Source organism: Canis lupus, chromosome 5 (assembly GCF_011100685.1).
Source record: "Canis lupus familiaris isolate Mischka breed German Shepherd chromosome 5, alternate assembly UU_Cfam_GSD_1.0, whole genome shotgun sequence".
NCBI classification, from domain to species: domain Eukaryota; kingdom Metazoa; phylum Chordata; class Mammalia; order Carnivora; family Canidae; genus Canis; species Canis lupus.
The window spans coordinates 21,745,984-21,765,138 of record NC_049226.1 but is presented as its reverse complement, the minus strand read 5'-3'; positions in this window follow the sequence as shown (position 1 = coordinate 21,765,138).

Here is a 19,155-nt window from a genome sequence, read left to right as displayed (position 1 = left end):
CACAGAGCAGCTAGGGGGCCCTCCTGCAGCCGGTAGGACATCTGCCCGCAGCGCTGGGACAAGCTGGAGTGCCTCTCATCAGCATACACCTGGGAAGTTGCACAAAATCCAGAGGCCTGTTTCTCGGTGTCAGAAGGCATGACTCAGTAAGTCTGTGGCAGGAGCCAGGCATCTACATTTTTTAAATGGACCTAAGGTGATTCTGATTTAGACGGTTTTCTGTCTACACTTGAAAAGCACTCACGTATTCAATGTCTGTTCTGTTCTAGGGCCTAGCAGCACCATAAGAGCTTATACAGACTGAGTTCTTCCTGTGGCCCAGGGCTGCAGGTATTTATCTCATTTAATCCTCAAACAACAACACAAGATAGATACTATTATTGCCAATTTGTTTTTTTGTTTTTTTTTTTTTTGTCTTGTTTTTAACAACAATGAAAGTGTGGCTCGGAGAGGTAGAAGAACGTGCCCAAGGTTGCACAACCTGTAATCAGGCTGCCTTCTCCAGCTCTGGTGGTCTGAACTTCCAATGGCCTTAGTCAACTTTCCATGCATTACACCTGGAGAAGTTACCTATTTGGAGTTGAATTTTTTGCAGGCATATCTGGACCCATCTCCTCATACCACAGAGGCATTTAGTAAGAGTATAGATGGGAGCTTAAACAAATGAATAATTTTGTGATTCGGGACCACAGAATTAATAAAACAAAATCTTAATTAAGTACCTACTATGTGCATGACTGATTCTGTACCTTCAAAGGGTAAAAGGAGGTGAGATTTCAAAAATTCAAAGAGGTGAGCAGTTCAGTTAGGATGGACGTGGATTAATTTTCAAAGTCTTGGGAAATTTCAATTAGGAGTCAACCCTTAGAGCCTGAGAGGTAAGATGAGACAAATTGAAGGTAGTAGACATTTGGAAATTCTTAGCTCAAGCAGTGGCCCCGAGTAGTTACATCCTGGCTGCTGGCCTGAACTGCAACTGGGCATCAGGAGCAAGGTACAGATAAGGTTACCTGAGATAGAGCTGGGAGTAGGGGGATAGGGAGGTGAGGGCAGAGGGAAGGGGGTGCTAACATTTTGATAAAAAAAATTTTTTTAAATTATTATTCAGTCTAGACTCAAAGCCAATGAAAATTGAATAATATAGATGAAAATAAATGTGGACTTGCCATCATTTCCAAACCCTCAAACACTAAGTAACTCCCAGCACAACCCCTCACAGGGCTGCCCAAAAAAGTGGTTAACTCTTATCCCTCCTCCTTTCCTCTTAAGATGAAGTTATGGAGATGACCTATCTAAAGGGGATTTGGTCAGTGTGGTGTCCCTAAGTCTCAGGAGCTGCATTTTTCTGAGGCCAGAGAGTGGTCATTCAGAACCATGTGGACTTGTGCTTTAAAAGGTAGCATACAGGGGCACCTGGGTGGCTTAGTCAGTTAAGTACCTGCCTTGGGCTCTGGTGATGATCTCAGGGTCCTGGGATCGAGCCCCATGTCGGGCTGTCTGCTCAGCAGGGAGTGTGTATCTCCCTCTCTCCTTCTGCGCTCTCTCACTTGTTCTCACTCAAATAAATAAGTAAAATCTTTTTTAAAAATTAAAAAATAAAAAGTAGCATAAGCAGCCCCACTTCTTAAGTTCCAATAGGCCTCTGGGCAAGATGTAGGGGCTGAAGGATAAGAAAATCTGAGGACACAGCTCTATGTGATAATAAAGCATCAAACACATTGAGGGCAGGGATTGGCATCCACTTAGAAAATAGATTTTCTTGCTTAATATGAATAGAGAATGTGTTGTTGGTTCTTGGGAAATGTGGAAGTGTGTGTGTGTGTGTGTATGTGTGTGTGTGAGAGAGAGAGAGAGAGAGACAGAGACAGAGAGAGACAGGGACAGAGAGAAAGCACCATTTGTTGCCATCTGGACAATTGGGAGGAGAGAGAAGACATCCCCTTAACTCGTCAGGACTGGACCTGGAGTGTCCCAGCTCCAAAGCCACCACCTTCTTCCCCTACTGTGCAACTCTTGGTTGAATTAGCCAGATTTCAAGAAAAGCACTGCCCTGGTTACTCAAGTCATCTGATTACCCTGAGGAGGGGGATCGGTGAACCCAAAGGTTCCACCAGTTTGTGGGAAGGTGACCATCACCCTAGAGTGGAGCTAGAATTTCATTGTGGTTGTACAAAGAAGGAGGCATTCTCTGAAAGGAGGACCCATCAGGGGACTAAGAATTGAGGAGCATCCTCAAGGGAGCTCCCTGTGAGAGGTCTAATTTTCAGGACACTTTTCTTTCAGACCGTGAGACCACAATCCCATTCGGCATTGTTTGAATATTCCCCTGGCCACATTATAACCCTATGGGTAACCCCAGCTGTTTGGAAACATCTGGTTCCCCATAGAGCTTTGGATAGAGGCATAGAGAATAAAGCAAAGGCACTTGAGAGAGAAGCATTTGCCCTTCTCTGCCAAGAACTGAGCAGTGCTGGTGGCACCTGTCTGCCAGGACTTGTGGTCCAAAGCAAACTAGAAGTGGTCTACTGCCAGTGTGTGGTGGCCCCACCAGCAACAGGAACCCCAGGAAGGTCATCACTTGCGAAGTAGCTGCTCCATGATACAGCCAGAGGACAGCAATGCTTGAAAGTAAAAAAGGCAAGGGCCCTTACCTCAAGTAAGAGTGACTTTAGGACAAACAAAAGAAAGTTTTTACATAGGAAGTCATACACTTAAAAAAATTATCCCTACAAGTTGAACATTTAAATAGTTCTGATAGAGATTGTGATTAATTTGGCTGATAATATTTTAGGGTTGGAAAGGGACCCAGAGGTCACCTAGTTCTGTAATTCTCAACCCTGGCTGCATATTACAATCACCTGAGGAGGTTGTAAAAATGCTGACGTCCAAGCCCCACACCAATGAATAACAATCTCTGGAGTGATCTGGGCATTAGGATTTTTGTTTAACTCTTTATTTGGAAATTACAGGAAATTACAGAAAGAATACATACCCTTTATCCAGCTTCCCGCAGTGGTGACTTGACATCTTGAATAACATAGTACAAAACCAAAATCAGGAAGGTGACGTTAGTACAATGCTAACTAGACCATAGATCTCATTTCCTTATAGGCATGCATTGATGTGTTGTAGGTATGTGGAGGTTTCTATGAATAGACATTAGTATTTTTTTTAACTCCCTCAGAAGATCCTAATGCTCGACTAGAGTTGAGAACCAGCGGTTTCGTCCAATCAACCTGCATTCCACAGGCAAGGAAATTGAGTCCAGAGCAGCAAAGTGACTAGTCCAAGGACATGGCCATCTTTCAGGAGGGAAGGCAGTGGAGTTTCTCAGTCTAAAGATCCTTATTGAATATACGCTTGTTATGAGTCAACAATGTGCTACTGAGAAAAAGCTAATTGTCTGAGGGTTGGAGCAAAAGATAAAGGGGTGTGTGCCTAAATTCTGAGGTTACTTTAAGGGACAAACACAAAATACAACCTTTGGTAGCAATAATCTCATAAGGTTATTGAAAGACATGGTTTTAAAATGCATCGAGAGCCTGAGTCTTGGCCAATAGTAAACATTCCCCCATGTTCATTATTATTATTATCAGTGAATTCTGACCTGGAGGGATCACAGGTCTGGCATCACGTGGAGATCCTTTGACTTTCTCTCTGTGTGGTTCCTTCTGCTTTCTTCCTGCTGCAGAGGGACTTTGCATGTTTGGGAGCACACAGCCAGACTTACAATCACCTCCTGCCATGCTCTCCCTCTCTTCTCACCTCCCCTTGAGGCGCTGAGCCAGGCAGGTGAGAGGACTCGCTTACTTTCTGCCGGGCTTGGTGTCTTCATCTTATGTGTTTTGTGGCCTGAGTGAGGCACAGAAGTGTTTCTTCCTTCCCCAGCAGCCTGCTGCTCTGCAGTGAGCCTCAAACTGCTCTCTGTGTCAAGTGCAGCCCACCCAGCGGGGGGGCACGGAAGACAGGCCCCGTGGGGGGAGCCAGCCCTGGTCCCAGCCCTTCTCAGCCTGAGCACCTCCTCATCTCAGGAAATCTTTCTGCACATCCCCCTTGCCCTGAAAGACACAGCTGGGACTCCATCTACACTCTCACTGGAGCCCCAGGCCCAGGGCAGCCGCCAGGACGGAGGGTCTGGGGGAGCCAGGGCTGGCAGATGTGAACCCTGAAGCTCTGGTCCTGGGTTCTCCTCCTCTGAGTGCCCCTGGGACTGCTTCTCGGTCCCGCAGCCGCCACCAGAGCTGGGTTTGAGGAGCCAGGCTCTCCATGAGTAGCTTGGCCCTTGGCCCGTCCCTGTGAGCAGCAGCAGACACACAAGCCTGGAGACTGTCCCTGCGGCTTCTCTCCGTGCCAGGGTTTCAGGCACTCACTGGCCACCAGGCTTTGTGAAGAAGATGAGATGAGAAGGATGAGGCCTGCCCCCTGCGTTCCTCAGGGCCAAAGGAAGGAGCAGAGCTGCAATGGCTTGGCTGCCCTTTCTGGGGCTTGTCTCCTGTCCCATGGGAATGACTAGAGCAGGAGGGCTCCATGATGGCCTGGGGGAAGCCACCTGTGGAGGATGTACCTGAGCCTTCCCACCTGGTCAGCCATGCAGAGCCTGAACCTCGTCTTCCCTCCCACCCCCCTGCAGTGCGGGGGAAGGTGCATTCATTTCTGTGTTTCCCCTTCCTGTGGCCCAAAGGGGAGGAGTAGGAATTCAGCTTCCCAGATGCTGACCCCATTGTCTCCACACCAAGCAGTACAGCCCAGACTTCAGAGCCCTCAAGCCAGACAGACCTGAGTTTGATTCCTGGTACCACCACTTACCTGCTCTGTAATGTTGGCCAAGGACCTTCACCTATCTGGGCTACAATTTAGTAACCAAAGCACACAAATCATTGGAGTAAAACCTACTCATTCAGAAAACCTCTTCAAAACTGGTTTCTGTCCTGGGGACAACTGGTGGAATGCTATTTTTCTTGAACACAAGGAGGTCACACCCAGCATCATCCTAGGAAGTCAGGTCACATGGCATGGCCAGATCCTCCAAGACCTTTCCAAATCCTCCAAGACTCTGACACAAGGGCCATCCTGTCTTGGAGGGAATGGTGATTCTGAGAGCATCACCAAATTTCTAAGAAGGGTCATATTCAATCCTTTGGGAAAGACTTCCATGCCTATCTGGTTTTTCTGTTTTCTCTGCACTTTAGGAGAAAATCATGTTTCTGCTGACATTGGCGGGTCACCACTACAGATAGAGCTCCCTGGACCAACTACCCACCACTATCTCATCGGGCCCCCATCATCAACCAACGGGCTAGGTATTGTTTTCCCATTTTATATACAAGAGAACTGAAATCCAGAGTTTGAGTGAAATGCCCAAGCCAATAAATTAGAAGACCAGAATTCAAACATAATCTGTCTAATCCCATAGTTTATGTCCTCATCTCCTTAGGGAAGGGCCTAGATGCTTCTATAGCAGAATTTTCCTGAGTGGGGAGTTCACACCATCGACTCCCTGTTCATCCATGTTCAGCATCATCCATTAGCAGAATGAGGACATTACTGACTCTGACAACAAAACGCTGAACCAGAAAACTATGTAGTAAAAAGTGCAGAATGGGAACGTCAATGAGAGACTTGATCAGATACTAGCATGGCCTCTATGAGGAAACTGCTCCAGGATATAGCTCTGTTTCAGATTATGCCATGGAGCTGTTATTGTATATGTCCTAAAGTTAGAAGGTCCCTGTGGAAAGCATTCTTGGGAAAAGCCTGGAGTTGCTGGTCTGCATTCCAAAGATATTTATTGTGCAGCTACTTTGTATAAAACATTGCACCGGGCACTCCACAGGCAGAAGGGTGATTAAGACACAGTCCCTGTCAACAAAACCTCACAATCCTATCTGAAATTATCTTCCATAAAATAAATCAGAAGAGATGCAATAATTGAAGGACCAAACAAAACAATAATAGAAATATTATTGTGCCGTGGATTTCAAGTAGAAGTGTTTAACAAGAGCTCACAGTCTGTTCTTCCCCATAATGAGCACACAGGAGGCAGTGAAATGCTTTTGTTGCACTATCTTCAAGGACCTCTTCCAGTGAAGTGATTCAGGAAAGTGTCTACGGCTGAAACCAGGTCATGCTCAGTGGATGAGGTACATGAAGTGTGCCCAGGTATTTGGTTTCAGGGAAACTTCACTAGCAAATGGATGTCTTTAACTGGCCAGTTCTTAAGAGTGAGTCGTTATCAGTAACATCATGGATGATCAAATATTGTTCTTAAATAAATGTTATGTTCTTTTTTTTAATTTTTATTTATTTATGATAGTCAGAGAGAGAGAGAGAGAGAGAGAGGCAGAGACATAGGCAGAGGGAGAAGCAGGCTCTATGCAGGGAGCCTGACGTGGGATTCGATCCCGGGTCTCCAGGATTGCGCCCTGGGCCAAAGGCAAGCGCTAAACCGCTGCGCCACCCAGGGATCCCAAATGTTATGTTCTTATAGAAAAAAAGGGATGAGCTGAATTGTGAGCCAGTTATCTTTGCTTTCCGCTCTTGAGAAAAATCCAGCTGCTCAGGCCACACAAGCCAAGACTGAGCCCTTGTCACTCTGCCATGTAGGAGGCATCTGGGCTGTGGATAGAGTGAAGGCTCTGGCCGGGCAAGTGTGGGGTGGGGCGTGGGCACACACTCCCAGGTGATGCTGGAACTTCCAGTTTCTTGACCATACTCTGAATGGCAAGGGACCAAGGTATCCTCCTCTGGTGGCAGCTACACCAACTATCCTTATGGTGTGTAGAAGTAAATAGGACTAGGCTAATGGACCCAAACACATAAAATGAGGGTAGACTTCATCATCCTCTTGTGATAATGTATTTATCTGAGCCTCCATTCTAAGCTGGATTGTCTCACTGCAGAGCCTGATTTCCTGAGAACTTTCTAAACTTGGACACTATGGTTTTCCTTTCAGAGCTAAGTACAATAGAGGAGCTAAGGACGTGGGCACTGACCAGTCATCTCAGGCTCGAACCCCGAGGCACCTAAGCTTTGCCAAACTCCTTACCCTTTCCTAGGCTTCAGTCTTCTCCTGCATAAAGTGAGTATGACAATAATACCTGCTTGCCTCCTACAGTTGTTTGAGGACTCAGTGAGGATGTGCATGAAACATCTAGCCCAGTGCCTGGCTAGTGGGAAGGACACAATGGCATGAGCTCTTTAACCTTGAGGCTTCAATGAAACTCTTTAGTGGACACTTCTTAGGCCCTCGCTCTCATGCATCTCTGCATTGCGGTCACAGTCTATGCTGACAAAAAGCCACGATTTCCCCCTTAATGTGTGGATGATGTTAGAGGTTTGTGTGGAGTAACAGCCTATGAATAGAGCTCAACAAATTCCTTTTTTATTTTTCTGTTTGTATTATTTTTTCAGACAGGCTGAGTCAGAAACGTAAAGCTCAGACTTGTTTAATTTTTCCACCCAGTCACTAAGAATTCTTGCTGCCATCAGGGGAATAAAGAAACGCAGTAAAGGGGAGCTCCAGACTGGCTTGTTTGCTTCTGGAAAGGGGCGCAATGGAAACAAGCAGCTGTGGATGGACCTCTGGGCTTGTAGAAGACAAGACAAGTCATCCAGGGCAGAGACAGGCAACCATCAGCTACCGAAAGTGCCCCAGCAGCAGGTGGCTAGGGCCGCAGCCCTGGACTTGGCTGGAGGCATGGGGACGAAGGTGGTGGCCCTGCCTTGGTCTCTGCAGCACGGCCACAGGCCAGAAAGGACACAGCCTCACCGAGAACCAGGCTGACACATAGCTCTAGAAAGTCTCTGCACAGGCCAGGTGGGGTGCAAGCTCGGGACACTGTCCCTAGCCTCGGGGAGCCCATAGTTTTGTTGAGGCAAGACGGTCATGGGGTAGGGACCAAAATCAGTGTCTAGAAAGGGGGAGGGTTGGGGATAGAGACGCTAGAAAAAAGAAAAATCAAGGAAGCAGGAAGAAGGGAGAGAGAGAAAGAGAAAGAGGGCAGGGAGGGAAAGAAGAAAAAAGTGAGGACTCTATTTCAAGAATGAGTCCCAAGTACTGATTGAACAGGAAGAGTGAATGCTGGCGTAGCCACTGCAGGACACACCCAGGCTCCCCCAGGGAGGGAACCCCTCACCCTGGCGTGAGCAAGGAAGAGGAGCCCAGCCCCCTCCTCTGCGGGGGACCCTGAAACTGCGGGGGGCGGGGGGGGGGGCAGGGGAGGGCTGTGGCACACTCAAAGGAATTTGGTGGGTTTTGGCAGCTGGCACTAGGAAGGGCAGTTTGGTTTACCTTCACTTTTTTCTTTTTTCTTTTTTTTCCTCAAATTTTAATGAGCATATGAATCACCTGAGGGAGAATCTTGTTAAAAATGACTGCTGATTAAATAAGTTTGGGGTGGGGACTGAGCTTCTGCATTTCTTTTTTTATTGAGGTATAATCAACGTATGATATTATTCACTTCAGGTGTACAACGGAGTGATTCAGTATTTGTATACATTGCAAAATGATCACCCCGGGAAGTCTGGTTAATAGCTGCAGCACATGTAGTTACAACAGAAACTTTTTTTCTTGGGGTGAGAACTTTGAAGATCTACTCACTTAGCAGCTTTCAAATATGCATGACGGTATTGTCAACCAGGGTCACCATGCTGTACATTGCGTCCCCAGGACTGATTTATTTCATAACTAGAAGTTTGTACCTCCTGATGCACTACCTTTTCTTAAAGGAAGACTTTCAGAAATTCTTTCTGTCCTCTATTTCTTCTACTTCAGCCTGTGAAGCTCAGGGGGATGGCACTCCCCTCCCCTTGGGTGTGGAGGGTTGGAACTAAGACTCAGCCAACTCCTGAACCCCAGGTGAATGTCTCCAAAACTGCCAATCAAACCACAGTACCTCCAGCCCTGGCCTGACTCCTGCAACCAGCCCCTGCCTCTCTCTCCCCGACCTCCTCTCGCAGAGTAGTGTGGGCATTATACGTGGTTCTCCATCCAGGCTGGCAGCAGGACAAGGTGAGATTAAGCTGAGGTCTCAGACCTCCATGAGGCCCAGTTGCGGAAATCTGCTCCTCCTGGCCCAGTGCAGGTCCATTATGCAGCCCTCCTTGTTCTCTGACACTCACAGTAATCGGCTTCCATGTTCTTCTGTGGACAAGTAGAAGGCCAAGGAGAGAAAACAGTGCTAACATTGCATCTATGGAAGCCACAGCTTCTCCAGCCACACTGACTTTTTTCCTACATTTGCAGAAGCAAAATAAAGTCCTTGTTTGAACCACCACGTTTAAGGGGTCAGTCCACTTTCTGAAACTCAGAGGAGAACCTCGAATGAACCAGGACTGCCCTCAACTCTCCCATCCAACCCTGTGTTGTGTTCACCTGACTAGGGCTTTGGATGGACAGGCTGGTCAACCAGGTATTTGAGAATAAAGTTGATTTCAGGCTGAACTGATCAAAATCAAAACCCTAGGCCAATGAAGACTATTCTTTAGCGACTCTCCCTAAAGTCAGACCCACCCTCCCAAAAAATGCCTCCATAAAAACACCATGCAGTCCATTGAGAGCTTTTTTGGCAATACTGTCCTGAGAATTTTTACAACCTTCTGAAATAGTCAATCTGCCCTATCTGCTCCATGGCAGCAGACCAATGGTGCCTCATATAATTAACTAACATCTCATAAAATGTCAGAGTTTTGGCCTGAGATTGTTCTCAGAGATATACTATGCAAATATGCAGCTGGTGTCACCAGAGAAGAGAAATTTAGTTTGGAAAAACACAGTGATTAGAAAGCCAAAGGATGGGTTCAGGTTCTCCACTGACCTAGAGCTACTTCGAGAGGGTCCCAGGGGTCCTGGCTGAGGTTTTCAACACATAGGAGGCTCAATCCCAGTGTGACACCTTGTTCTCCCTCTGGGTTTCTTAGAAGTGATCTTGAGTGAGTCCCTTAAGTGGTCTGAGCTTGTTTGCTCACCATAATAATAATTGCAATAATGCCAAATAACAGGACTCTTATAAATGCCAAAGGGAAGGGAGAGATAAAGGGATGCAGGCCTCCTACCATAAGAAAGGGTCAAAGAGCAGGGAAGGAATTTGCCCAAGATCATACTGTGGCAGCTGAGCTTAAATCCAGAGTATCAGACATGTTCTGTGTTCTCTTTCCACTAAGCCCTGGTTGTGACGGGCAAGAATCCTATGCCTGCATCTGCACTTGATGGTTGCTACAGTTTGAGCTAAACACCCCTCGAGCCCATTTCAGCCCAGCAGTTTGCCTCTTAAAGGCAAAACTGTGTCACAATAACACAGCCTATTTGAGCAATCTAGTGAAGCATAGGATTTCCACCTGTTCAAACTCAGCACAATTCCCTCTGGCAGCTTAGGATTTGAAGCTGGGGTTCCTCCAAGTGTGAACAAGCAAGATAGCATCAAGCCCCCAAACCCACTCTTATACTCATCCCTGCACACTCCTCTCTGAGCACTATTCTAGAGTTCGGAACTGACGCTATTCCAGAAGTAGCTGATGGCGTTGAAAATATGATTATTAATTTTGTGGAGCACCTGACAAGCTAGGTCAGATTCTATAATGTTTGATATTCAAAATGAAACTAAAGGTTAATAGCTTTTATCCTTCCCATTTTATGGTAAGGAAGAAAAGGCCTAGAGAGTTGAGGTGATCTGCCCAAGGACATACAACTAAGAAAGATGGGCAGGATTCAAATCCAGGTGCTCTTAACACCAGAACCAGGCTGGTCCCAGGATGTCCTAAGCTTGGTCAGTGCTAAAGAGCAAGCAGCAGTCAGGGCATCATGCCGAGCACACCCTGCAGCCAGGCCAAATTCTCAAAAATGCAAAACTTGAAGGATGGGCAGCAATGCAAATGTGTACACAGCTCCAAGTGGATCTACCCTGACAGAGGCAACCCAGGTGGCCACTTGGCTGTGGAATGTGCCCAGCCTGATAAGAAGGCAAATGCCTGGCACCCTGTGTGCCCAGGGCACGTGTCAGATTTCACCGCTGGGCTGTGGCAAGGCAAAAGTCTTATGTGGTCTCCACCTGTCCGGACTGGTTGGCACTGATGCCCAGAGCCTGCCAGGCGTGACAAGCCCAGCAATGCATCCGAAGGGGGCCTCCTCGAGCCCTGGGCAGTGCTCCCAATGGTTTCCTAGGAAGGCACAATTCCACAGCCCGTAGGGCAGCAAACCGAGCCTTGGCCCCTCTGGACCCTACCCCTCCTTTGTGGCCAGCTCAAGCCTGCCCTCCACTGTACAGACTCCAATGCCAACTAGCCACTTCTGGCCATATGCTCTTGGACAGGTCATTTCATGCCTCTGAGCCAGGGTGCCCTTTTGTGAATAAAACAGGAGTAAAAATGTGCAAGTCCCAGGGCTCCTGGTAAGGAGGGAGGGGTCCAGTCCTGTGAAGCCTGGCACATGGTAAGTGTTCAGGAAACAGGAGGAACTTCCTCCCTCCTCCTAGGGGTCCCTCCCCCCTGCATTGCTGCTCCCCTCATCACCTGTCTCATTCACCTTAGCGGTCTGTCACACTCTGTCACACACTGTCATCCCTCTCTGCTCATGTGTGAGTCTTGTCTCTCCCAGATCTCCTTAGGACCAACAAAACAAAACAAACAAACAAAAAACCAAAGCCAACCATTCTCATGTCCCCACAGAGCATTCAGCACAGTCTGCGACCACAGTAGGACCCCCCCCCCCGCCCCGTTTCTGGTGGGTTGGGGCTGCTGTTTGTCTGTAACACACTGAACAAAGGATTAAGCATTCTGTGAGAGAGTCTATAAGAACGGTCTGCTGGACTGTGTGGTGGGAATTTCATCCTGGCAAAATGAAACACGTGCTCTTATTTCCATTTTACAGGTAACCCAGGTCCCTCCCTGTAGGTTAGGGTGGTTTAAATGAAGTGCCTATAGTCACAAGGACAGGAAGTGGGAAAAACCAGGATGGGAATCCACATCTGTCTAACTCTAAAGTTCATGCTTTTAACTATTATTGTTTTAAAAAGATTTTATTTATTTATTCATGAGAAACACAGGGAGAGAGGCAGAGACACAGGCAGAGGGAGAAGCAGGCTCCATGCAGGGAGCCTGATATGGGATTCAATCCCAGGACACTGGGATCACGACCTGAGCCGAAGGCAGATGCTCAATCACTGAGCCACCCAAGTGACTCTTTTAACCATTATCTTAATTACATTTACTTAGGGTCTGTTCTGTTGGACCAAAGTGTTCCACAATGAATTAAAGGAAAGATAGACAAGAGGAAGGACCAAAAGGAATTCTAGGGGGAGCCCCAGAGTCGCCTGGCATCTTCTCGGGTCCATGACTGATCCAACTGTCATCTAAACCACAGTCCCCAACCCACTCGTGCTAAACCTACACACAGAAAACAAAGTGTCATATCCAAAAGCAGGGGAAAAGTTCCTTCCTCTTAGAATTTTCTCCTTAGGGATCCCTGGGTGGCGCAGCGGTTTGGCGCCTGCCTTTGGCCCAGGGCGCGACCCTGGAAATCCGGGATTGAATCCCACGTCGGGCTCCCGGTGCATGGAGCCTGCTTCTCCCTCTGCCTGTGTCTCTGCCTCTCTCTCTCTCTCTCTGTGTGTGTGTGACTATCATAAATAAATAAAAATAAAAGAAAAAAAAAGAATTTTCTCCTTAAATGTTTTCCTCTTGAACACCTAAAATGACCCAACAGCCTTAAAGGACCACAGGATGGAAGAGACCCAAACGATTTCTACAAGGAAAAAAATCATCGTGCTTTTTAGTGATCAGCTTTATGGCAGGAACTACCAAGGAAGTGCTGGCTTTGGAGTGTTAATTCCACCTGTCTGTTACTCCTTAAATTAAAGCCATTTGCATATTGGCTAGAGGGCTTTGAAATTCAGAAATCCCTGTGCTCTCACTTGAAAGCCAAAATAAATCAATCAAAGCCAGCCAGGACACGTTCCCAGGAGAGATAACTAAAATGCACAAGAACTCATCCACCCCAGCGGGTCTGGGCTTCGTTCCCTGCAGGGGGACTTCACCGCTGTCTGGGGCTCAGCAGAGCCTGGCCTCCCCTCTCAAGAATGCGGGACGGGGCCCTGGCCTGGCTTTGTCGGTCACTCTGTGGCCAAGCTCCAAGCGTGGGGTCTCCTCGAAGCCTGTAGGCTCAAGGAAGATGGTAGATGGTCAGAAAAGGTAACCTCATCATCAGGACCAACATCATCAGACAAGGAACGATTCGGAGGAGAGACAAGAGGAAATCAGCTCTCATTCTAGACCAAGACCTTTGACATTATGTGAACCCCTTTCACTGAACCAGCAGCTCAGAGATCAGTAATATTACCCCCTTTTTATAAATGAAGAAACTGAGTCTTAGAGAAGTAAAGTGATTTGACCAGCATCACAAAGTTAGTAAAGGGAGTTGGGACTTGAACTCAGGCCTGCTGGCCCCAGAGCTCCCCTCCTTGCACTTGGTCACTTACCCCATGGGGCCAGCGTGAGCAGCCTGCAGACATCATCTGCACATACCACAGCCGGGCAACTCAATTGCTTCCTCCTGGGTCTCAAGTCAGAACAATAACTGGGGCAGAAGGTCAGGTGAGGTGGCCTCAGGGACCATTTTCTGACTAGTTCCTCATCCTTGCAATGGTGCTTGGCATCTGGCAGTAGAGACAGGGGCTGGGTGCATGCCAGAGCCACAGTCCAGGACAAAAGGCAGGCCCATAAAAGCCCCTGGAGCCACCCAGCCCCTATCCACCTGTCGGCTGCAGGGCCCTGGGCTTTACAGGTCAGTCTCAAGCCCTGTTATCTCTTTCCAGGCTCCTGGCCTGTCCAGGGCTGGGCCCCAGTCTGGATTGGAGACACACGGAGGAATGCAGGTGGCCAGCCCAGCATCCCCACAGCTGCCAGCCACCCAGCTTCGCAAACACACATACAGCACATGCTTCTCTGGCTCAGAATCCATTCCTAGATGCAGAGAGGTCTGAGTAATGGTATAATAGTAACCAGGCTGTCTGTGGCCACATGCCTCATTTTTAAGAACAGATGAGAGCAAAGAGAACAGAATTAGCAAGTATTGAGTGTCACCTCTTTGCCAGTCACTGTGCACATTACATACCTGTTTTAACCTCTCCAAAATTCAGCAAGGGAACGGATACATTAACAACCTTGTTGGACCAAAGCCACAGACTACAGCAGGTAGGGGCGTCTGCTCCAAGAAAAGTTTGCTTAGGTCCAAATTTTGGTTCTTCTTTTCACTGCTGTTTGCCCTCAGGCAAGTCACTTTATCCCTCTGTGCCTCAGTTTCCACTCTCATCAGCCCTTCCCTGGTCTCTGGACCTGAACTGCGACACCAGCCTTTCCCTGATCTTCAGCCCACTGGCCCATGCTGCAGATTTTGGATTTGCCAGCTTCCTTAATCATGTGAGCCAATTCCTTAAAATAGATCCTGCCCGTACCCCACCTCCCTCCGGAATGTATGAACCAACCCCTTTGCTTCCTCTCAAGCCAAGGACTGCCAACACTGGTGCCATCTACCAAGCCTGAGAGGCCACTCTTCAGGACAGCTGGCCCAACTCTGGCACTGGGGTGGGTATTGCTCTCATGGTTATATTTACCTGGGTTGTCACAAGGGCCTTTATCTCCCTGGCTTCCCGGCAATATCCAGGGTGGTCCCTGGTGGGGGCATCATGGTTGGGGAAAGGCTCTCACACTGGGATCCCATGGGCTGTTTCTGGAGTCTTGTATATCAGTCCATTACCCTTCCTAACAAAACTTCCTAAGTCACAGAGACATTAGGTCACTTTCCCAAGTCTACACTGCTAGTGGATTTCAATCCAGATTTGCCTCCAGAGACCACTACTTACTTCTACTTATTGTGAGCACTAAATTAGGTAATAACCTGATAACACACATAAAGTGATTAATAAACAAAATGTCTGGTACATTTTAAGTGTTCCATAAGCACTAGCTTTTTTGTCATCCAATTTTTACAAAGGACTGAAACTTAAAGCAGTTCCACGGTTTTCTCAAAGTTACTCATATCAGGTGAAGGTCAGAGCCAAGACTGTGCCATGTTGATAAGAAAATAAAATCCAAAAGGAAAGTATGACTACTTTATTGGCATTGCCTTGATGGCCTAGGATCCTGCACATTGGCCACACAAAATGTGAAAGAGGTTAGGTTTTAAAAGTTAAGATATTTCAAAGCCAAAAAGTTGGCAACACAAATTTACAAGAAATGATCTTTCTTGTACAAATCTTGTAAATTTGTAATTTTCATAAAAAGATGATGAATGTCCATGTCGATAGTCTTCCACCTCCCCTAGGCTGGTCTGTCAAAGCTGAGGTCACAGCTTGTGACTTAGCTCTGCTCTGAAATTGGCTGGTCATTAATACCCTGTCATCCAGGAGATGGCGCCTGGGTCCAGTCCAGCTGTGAGCTTGCTCTCCTTAAAGATTTTCCAAGAAAGACAGCTCTGAGCGCCACTGGTCATCATTTCCTCCCCCTGGAGCTGATGATCATTGTCATCAGTTCTTCATATGTACATGGCCAGATGCTATGAGCTTTTCATATATCATCTCAGTTAATCCTCACAATAGCCCTCTGAGTTATTGAGATTGTTGGCTCCATTTTGCAGATGTGAACACTGAGACTCAGAGTGGCTGTCATCTGCCCAAGAATCAAGCTGCAAAGCTACTGCACATATCACTCACTGCCTGCTGCCCATGTGTGCTCTATTGCCACTAAAGCCCATTTTTTCTTGCACTATCCTCCTGGAGAGATGGTCCTTCACTCCAACTTGTGCGTAACAATTGTGAAAAAAGTTATTTATTGGTGAAACCTCTTTGGAGAACCATCTGTCAGTATCTACTAAAATTTTAAATTTGCATACTCTAGGGGTGCCCGGGTGGCTCAGTGGTTGGGCACCTGCCTTTGGCTTGGGTTGTGCATCAAGTTCCCTGCAGGGAGCCTGCTTCTCCCTCTGCCTGTGTCTCTGCCTCTCTGTGTATGTCTCTCATGAATGAATAAATAAAATCTTTAAAAAAAAATGTTTTGCATACTCTGGCACACAGAGCAGTTCTACTTCCTCTGCTGTAGAAAAATACTGACAAAAGCACACAAGGAGCCATGTCCAAGGATTTTGGCTAAAACATCACGATGATGGAAATTTGATAACAACTTAAATGTTTACCAACTGCAGAATGACCAAGAAAGAACACAGAAACCAGACAACTAAGGTGTGTACCCATTGTAGGAAATTCTAGGCAGTGGCAGACAGGAATGAATGAACCCACTATGCTTACCTGGAAAGAGGGTCAAGACATTGTGAAGTGAAGGAGTCTCCAAAATGATGCTTATGAGCACAGTTTCATGGATGGATGGATACTGAGCAATGCTAATGTTTTCTGTGCACACACTTATGTGAATGTGATATAGGAAAAGCTCTGAAAATATATGAGCCAAACTGAAAATAATTACCACTTGAGTGAGGAAAGGTGACAAAATATAGGGGCTATCAATCGGATGGGATGTAGGAGTAGGAGTCTGGGGAAGCGGTTGCTGTACAGCACAGCATATGCATCTGAGCTCCAGTGACTCACTTTGGGAAAAAACAACTCCGTAATCTCAGCCTTAAAGCAAGGGAGGGACTCTCCCGGGCACTTGGCCAGAGTCTACAAACACAACTCCTTCATGGTGCTTTGCAGAGCCGAATCCTGTGTATCTGGATTAAATATTGGTAATAGCTCTACCTCCCTTATCCTGATTCAGAGGAGACCCGGTCCCCAAGGAGCTGTGCAGGGTGGAATTTACCTCCCACGCTACGGCAAGAGGTCTTTCATGAGCCATCTCTACAAAGATTCTTCTCTAACATATATAAAATCCAAATGCATCCTCCTCAGCAAAATCAGATTTCTGTTAAACCCTTAATAAAAGTCTCCTCGCCATCTGGGTTTAGGAGGTGAATAGCAGGAATGTCACCTGTGGGACTTAATAAATCACTCATTAACTTTCTCCTGGCAGGTTACTCTGAGGGGGTGGGAGTGGGGGTGGGGGGGCGCCTGGCATGCAAGATCTCTGTCCCTGTGCCTGAGGCTGCTGCCCAGCCAGGCCCTCCCCACCCAGGGCCTGGGGCCCGCTGGGTCTGAGGGAGTCTAAGAGTGCCAGATCTCTTCAGGACTGGCCTGAAGTGAAGTTTTGAGGGGGCAAAGTCATCCTTGGTCTGAGCTTCCAAGTTCACTCAGGGCCTCCAGACTATTCTGTGCCATCCAGGACCCCGATGTCTTTGCCATGTCTCCCCTAGGAGCATCCCAGGCACCTGCTTAGGATTCCTGTCTCTCCCCGCACGCAGCCCACCAAAGGGGCAAGATTGGAATACGATTATCTCCCGGGAGATGAGGAGGGGAGTGATCTCACAGCCTAGGTCTCCTCGTTGACGGAGTCTCCCTCATGAGGAGGGCTTCGGATGGCAGAGTGCACTACACATAAGGAGGGTGGTGTCTTGTAACTCCCCCAAGCAGGGGCCCTGCTCTGCTGGAGTGAGCCAGAGGTTTCTCTCTCCCCATCCACCACCCCCGGCCCCCCAGCAGAGAAGTGAATCTGATCAGAAGCACAAATGCACGGGACCGAGTTTCCAGTCTGCATCCTGAAACTCTTCTGGTAGGAACTCTGAGTCACTGCCACCCCACACTCTCCTAGACACCCCCCACCCCCCAACAAGGAGCAGAGCACCTAAGGATGGAGTTCAAGAGCTCAGTGAGACAGGCGGGCCCCATGTCTCTAGAACACTGAAGGTGATCTTTTGTTCAGGGGAGAATGTTTTGGAGAGCCCATAGGCTACAGAGAGGGATCTCTCAGGTTTTCTTTCTCATTCTTCCTCAGTGCCACCAATCACTCAAGACACCAGGCCTGAGGCTAAGTGCTTTGCATATATTATATTATCTCATCTAATCTTCATGGCAATCCTTTGAGAACCTTTTTTATAGATGGAGAAGCTAAGACAGAGAGGCACCAAGCAACTTGCCCTTGGTCACATGGCTAAGTGATAGAATCAGGATTTGAAACTAGATCCATCCGACCTCGTAGGCCATGCTCTCGGCCAGCCACAGACTCCAGAGCAGGACTGCTGCGGGTACTGGAGTGTGAAATGAGTTCACACCCATGAAATACTAGAGCAGAGCCTAGAACTCACAGAGCACTGTGAGTGTTTATAAATTAATAACAAGCCTTGTAGGACCACAGGAGAAGATGGCCTTGAGCATGTGTGTGGCCAGGATGAAGCTCACAAATGGAAGAGTCATGGGGCTAGACCAAAGAGCCTCCCACTCCCCCTGCCCCATTCAAACTCCCTAACCCCTTATGGTGAGGAGGAGGTGAGAGTCACCACCAGCATAATTCTCACCCCTGACATAGGAAGTTCCATCTATCTGTACCTTACTGTGCCTGGGCCTTGAAAGGGCAAGAGTGATCTCCTACAAGGGCTCCCAGGCATGGTCCAATCAGCCCCCTAAACCCTGGACGTTAATACAGCTGGAGTTCGTTTGCATTGGGATTGCAGCACACTGCCTCATCCAGGAGAGAAGTCTGCAGTATGCAAATTACTTGTGCCAGGATTCTCCGGGAATTACCAGGCCACCGGAGGGGGGGATATGCCTAATGGCTTAACCCTTTCCATCCAGCTCCCGACTGGAAACAGACACAGATGATCAATGCAGTTTCCCACGATGTGACAACCTGATTAGCAGAGGGTGACCAGCCAAGACAGGTCTGACGGGCACGTAGTTCATCCGGTGGATTTATGGGTTTGCCCTGACAAGTGGTTTGAAGCCCAAACTCTGTCTTCCATACCTCTTGAAGGGGAATGTATTTCCTCCAGGGGATCTCTGGAGCTCACCAACGGTGGGAGGCCTCCTACAATGGGCCCTAGGAGCTCTGAGTCGTTCATTCTGACTGACAAGGTGGTGGGGGTTTCTCAGAGAAGGTGGTATTTGAACTGGGCATTGGAGGCGAGTCAACAGGAGAGAAATGGCATGTCAGGGGCACAGAAGCAGAAAGGTCTACAGTTTATTTTAAGAACAGTAAGTGATTGAAGTGAAGTGGGCTAGGAGGCAAACAAAAGCGAAGTGTATTTTTTGTTGCGGAAATCACAGTAACTAAGTTAGGAATATT